The 6,261-nt window shown below is 35.5% G+C and overlaps 1 long non-coding RNA gene across 1 annotated transcript; it reads left to right on the top strand.

The window, feature by feature from the left end:
• The first annotated feature begins 511 nt into the window (after window positions 1-511).
• LOC128475227 (uncharacterized) lies at window positions 512-5,027 on the top strand. The gene is made up of 2 exons (XR_008346477.1): window positions 512-2,033; window positions 4,851-5,027. It is a non-coding gene; the product is annotated as an uncharacterized LOC128475227 (long non-coding RNA).
• The last annotated feature ends 1,234 nt before the right edge of the window (window positions 5,028-6,261 follow it).

The raw sequence follows: 6,261 nt of genomic DNA on the forward strand, positions 1-6,261 counted from the left end.
TTCTAGTGCGTCACACCTCTCTGAAAAGAGAACAATGTGATTACATTTAAAACCCATTAAATGTATTAAAAGAAGATGCGTAAATGCCATTTCATTGTATATATATATATTAGTTTAAAGTAGTGGCTTATGTTGCACCAAAAGTAAATATTGTAAGTACTGGGTGGTGTCATAAATACATGTAATATTTTATAGCTACAGTAAGTATATAAATGTCACTTATTTCTGTCTCTATTCTAGGGTTATTAATTGTTATATGCCTCACTAATCAGCATCTGAATACAATCCTTATTAATGCTAGATCATTCACTATGTAACATAAACTAGGACATGGGAAGCATCCTGTTGGTCAAGGCAAGTAGTACTTCTTATGGTGTCTGTAATCTGAGTATGTGTATACTAAAATGCAGCCCTAGTCAGAAGGATTTAGATGCATAATGATGCAGATTCCCCCCCCCCCGCAAAAAAAAAAACATTAAAAGGGATACTCCAGCACTTACTTCAATGCATACAATAACTGCATAATCATTTTAAATTTTCATAGTGTCCCCCTTGCAAATGCATGGTGGGGATTCTGCAAAATCTTTGCCTCTTTCTAAAGGGAAATGCATGCCACTTCTACATAATATTGTGCCCCCCCAACTGAAATTCTGCCGCTCCCTCGAACCGGCCCAACATAAAGGGAGCACAAGGTCTGTTCAGACCTGTCTCCTTGCTCCCTAACAAAGCAAGCTGGCTATTAATGCACACTGAAGCTGTGCTCGCCAAGACAGAGCAGCGAGACAGAGGTCTATATGAACAGATGTTGTGCTTGCACCACAGGACTTAAGAAAGGTAAGTGAAGGGGAGAGATAGAGAGTGAGAAAGAGGACACCAAGTGAGAAGTAGAGAGAAAAGGGGGAATGAGAAAGACGAGAGATTGGGAAAAGGAGAGATTATGAGAAAGGGGAGAGATAAGGAGCAGCTATGGGGACAAAGCATACAGATAATGAGAAATGGGGGCGATAGCGAGAATAGAGAGAAATAAAGTAAAATGGTAAAAGAAATTAAAAAAAGAGGAGCGATAAAGAGGAGGGGAGCTAAAGAGAAAGAGGAGGGGTGATATACAGAAAGGCGGGGATATGGAAAAAAGGTGAGATAAAGAGAAAGGGGAAACGAGAAAGAGGATGAGAGAAAAAGATAAAGGATGGGAAGACAAATAGAACAAAGAGATAAAAAGGGGATAATTAGAAAGAGGAGAGAAAAGAGAAAGAGGAGAAATACTTAAAAGGGGTATCAAAGAGAAAGTGGAGAGTTAAAAAGAAATGGGAGAGATAAGGAGAAAGGGAGAGATAAAGAGAACAGAGGAGAAGTAGAGAGAACAGGGAGAGACAAGATAAAGATAAATGAGAGAGAGAATGAAAAAGGGAGTAAAATGAGGGGGAGAGAGAAAAATAAAGGGGAGATGTAGGGAGAAATAGGAGAAATAAAGAGAAAGAGAGATAAGCAGAAAGGGGAGAAGAGGGAGAGATAAAGAGAAAGGTGAGAGAGAAAGAGGAGGAGAGACATTGAGAAAGAGTGGAGGATAAAGAGAACAATGATAAATACAAAGAGAAGGGACAAATAAAGAGAAAGGGGAGAAATAGAAAGGAGAAATAAAGAGAAAGAGCAGGAGCGCTAATGAGAATGGGATCAAAGTGAAGTAGGAGAGATAAAGAGAAGTGGGAGAGATAAAGAGAAAAAGTAGGATCAAAGAGAAGGGTAGAGTAAAACAGAAAGGGGAGCGAAAAAGGGGGAAAATGGTCATAAAGAAAAAATGAGAAAGAGGAGAGATAATGAGATGGGGAGAAATTATGAGAAAGGAGAGGGAGTGTGTGTGTTTTGAAAGTGTGTAGTATATTTGTGTATTTTGACAGTCTATCCATTGACTGTTTTGGGCCTAAAAAATATAGAATGAATAAAGGATGTGCGTGAAACAGACTTAGAGGAGCACTGACTGAGAGGAGACCTGAGGCTCTGAGAGGAGACCACTGTGGGTGCAATCTGAGTGCCGGGTAAGTCTTGTGGAAGCAGTCTGGGTGCTACGTTATTCCTGTATCTGTGTGTAATCTGGGTGCTGGGACTAATCGTGTTGGTTTAATCTAGGTGCTGGGGCAAGTCCTTATGTACATATTATATAGGTAAAATGGGATGTCTAAAGCCGATAGACTTAGTTGCATAATTCACATAGGATGTTAATTTATAAATGTTTTACAAATACTTGTGTGTATATATGTGTGTCTGTATGTGTGTGTGTGTGTGTGTGTGTGTGTGTGTGTGTGTATATATATATATATATATATATATATATATATATAGTGATTTATAATTACCCCCAGTAGAAGCCAGAGAGGCTTACAAAGTAGGAGGCTGTATGGAACACTAGATTGTCTGTTTAACCCTAAAATTCTTCATAGATTTACTGTCATGTTTGGCTTGTATGTAAAAATATATAAAAAATATCTATCTTTTTAATAATAATTTATGTTACATGTATGTATATTCATGCTATATATAGTTATTACTATATTACCAATTGTGTTATTGTACACACTTAATAAAATATCAAAATATGTTTTTATTCACGAGCCTATCACAAAAGTCCTCAGACCATAACTGGCTCAATTCTGCATCTAAAAAAAGAGCAGGGAAATTATGCACCTAAATGTTAACATAAAAAATGGGTAGCAGCTCTGAACATGGATAATACATATGCAAATCCGTAATTGCATTTCAAAGCAAATGAGCTGGAATTGTATTTTGAGCAACTTGAAGAATAGGGAACACAATCAGGGTAAAACATAGAGCTTCTGTGTGGAGGCAAAAATCAGATAGCAGAAACTTAAAGGACAAATAAAAGACAAAATAAATAAATAAACATGGTCAAAAAAAGAAAGGATATATAATAAGATAGGGTGAAAAAAGCCCCCAGGGGAGTGAGGCCAATTCTCCCTAATCTATCTTCATTGTCTACCTATGTGCAAGGCAACTCTAGAATAAGGAAAGCCACTATCAAAGCCAGGGCTTTATTTTATATCCTATAGATCAGGAGGGAGGCAAAGCTTTATTTTCACCAAGAGACATATATTTTATTTCTCTCTTACGGTTTTATGTGTGAGAGATGTCAAAAAGGTAAAATAGATTGCTAATGCATAGGCAAGAGGAAGCTGTTTTGGCATGCTTTGTGTCATGAAGTGTTGCAGGGGGAAGAGAGCTGAGATTTAAAGCTGATGAGAGACCCTTGGGAGGTTCTTCTAAAACATCTTTCTTCATAAATTCAAAAACATGGTCAACTCAGCAGGGAAAAAAATGAGTTTTACTTAAAATAGTTGGTCTTGCAAATAAATTTTCCGATGGCACATAGAAATCACATAGACCTTAAACATATTATGGCAGCACCCGGGTTAATAATATTTTACATTTGCAACAAAGGCATTTAATAGCTTGGTGTAATACGCCATAGCCTTGGATGAAAACTTTTGTTTACGGAATTGGCAGTTATATCCAGTTATATATTACTTTGGAACCGGGTGAAATATGTGTCCGGAATGCAAATACCACAATGACACTCTATTTACAGCTTTCAATGGTTGGTTTTCGTGCCATGAAAAGAGTAATAGATGGCGAAGGTGATTTGTTGCCAGAAGGAGTCATTGCCAACTAGTGATTACATAAACAGTTGAGATTTTTTATATCTTTTGTGTGATAACACACCTTTGCTTCGACATTTTAGTATACAACGGTTGTGCAGAGCTGCATATGTAGGTGAAAGTTCTATGCAGTTATTAGGGGTATTGGCCTATGTTATTGTGCCAGTAGGCATTAGGCATGTAAGGCTGCTCTCCTTGCTCTCATTATACGTAAACCTCTAAATGACATTTAAGTATTATCTGAATAATCAGCTAAGTGTAGTTTCCTTTCACCATTTGATTTCATGCGATTGTGGTGGCAGTGTGGATAACTGCAGCCATTCTTCCAAACGTCCCTCTGTTGCCGGAGGTAAACCCACAAAGTTTGTGAACAATACTTCACGAGTCTCTCTCCTGTGCTCATTGCTAGCTTTTTACAGAAGGAATATGCAACAGCACATTAGTAAAGTTATTGGTATGCGTTACTGTTTCATTTTTAAGAAGTTTTAATACATTTTTCAATCTGTGGGTCATTTTCAGAGAGATCAAGCTGCCTGAACCAGCATTATGTATGAAATATTAAATATATATAGGAATGTCAGTGAAAAAACTACTAATCTATTAATTGTTAAATTTAATATCTATCTATCTATCTATCTATCTATCTATCTATCTATCTATCTATCTATCTATCTATCATAATATTGTGCAACCTTTTGTGTGACTTTTCAGTCAAAGGGTAACACAATATCTTTTTGTACATCTAATACTAACAGCATTAAACCAAGCTAAATTTATGATATAAAGTATATATTATTTCTGCCTATATGACGAATAATCCTTAAAAAATAAACCTTCATAAAAGGGTATAATATTGCCTTGAGCTACGCATTGATCCAGCTGCAATAGCTTTTAGGGTTACATTTAGATATTTTTTTAAAAAATAGCACTTTTTTTACATTGCTGTATACAACCATGGCATTTTTATTTGCTTCTAAACCACCATAATAATGAATTTTATTGTCAAAAAAAGGTTTGTAGGAAATGACGTCTTTTCACAGAAACAGGACGTCAGCCATTATCAGGGAATCTCTATTTCAAGGATGAAGTGTTCTTATTTGGGCACATCCTCTGACTGGAAATGAGCTGGATCCCTGCTGAGATTAATATACAACTAAGGCAGTCACTCCTTTTCATCAACAGAATTCATCAGCTGGATCATTGCCTCAAGATAAACCAGCAACTAGCAAGGTTCGTGGCACGGCGCTCAAACCGATGTGTGCGGCTTGCAGAATTGTGTGTGGAGAGACTCTGAATCTCTACATGGTCTTATAATAGACAAAAAGAACTAATGGTCACAGTAAGAAAATATATACATCTGTACTGGAAGCCTGCCAAGACATCAAGAGAAAAAAATGGAAACAATATAAATAGATGTTCCAAAAAAAAAAAAAAATAGATTGCGCAATACAAATACATTTGTATATATACAATACGCACATTTAATATTTTGTTGGACATATATTAGAAGAGCAAATAAACCATGGACCCAGAACAATTAACCAAAAATCTGAATTAAAAAAAGTGGGGCATTTCTCTTTTTTTCAATATGCTATTATAGACTTTTTAGATTTTCACTCTTTCGAACTTAATTCAATGACTTGTCTGAACCTTAATTGGTATTAACAGTATAACATGCATGGTTCATGATTCAACTCCCTTACTACACTTCTAATTGTGGTTGTGTATTCTTGACCGCAATTGCTTAAAAAATGCTATTTTATATATGCGGAAATTAATAGATAACAACTTCTGCTAAGTGATTTAATGGGGTGTGTAGAGTATTGTCTTAACATGCCCAAACATAAACTTCAGAACCTTGACAAAAAACATATTGAGGCAACAACACAATATAAGAGTCCCAATTAAACCTCTTCAGAACCTACAAAAGGACTGTCATATAAAAAAGCCTCTACATTGCTCATACATTAAATTAAATGTCACTTAATGAGGAATTACATAGACTTATTTATGACCACACCATATTCACAGCCATTTCCAATATTTTCATTTTAATCCCAACATCTGACACCAAAATGTTTTTTTTTTAGATTTTAACAATATTGGTTGATAAATAAATATAATGATACATGGGAATAATCTAGTCTTGAGAATGGAAAATTAATATCCCTACTCTGGTCCACACATTCGGTGGATTCATCTTAGTCATCAGTCATCATTACATCATCTTGAAAAAACACATTGAACTTTAAAATGTAGAAATTGGAAGAGTGACATATATTCTTTATATTCCAACTAATCTAAACATCTCATTTAATCAAGATAGCACTATTTATTTTTGGTTAGTATAGGATCTGGAAGGATTTCAGCTTCAATATCTTTAAAATGCATTTTTCTAGGTGTTAACATAAAATACAGGCCCATACCTTGCATGACCAGATAAAAGGCTCCATATTACCTACAGATTAGGATGAAACTAACAATACTTTTATATGGCTTTAATGGATAATATGACTGATCATTTTCCTGAGCTTTGATTACATCATTCTTAATCCAAACATAGTTTCTTGTACATGTTCAGTGGTTCTTCAAG

Source organism: Spea bombifrons, chromosome 2 (assembly GCF_027358695.1).
Source record: "Spea bombifrons isolate aSpeBom1 chromosome 2, aSpeBom1.2.pri, whole genome shotgun sequence".
Taxonomy (NCBI): domain Eukaryota; kingdom Metazoa; phylum Chordata; class Amphibia; order Anura; family Pelobatidae; genus Spea; species Spea bombifrons.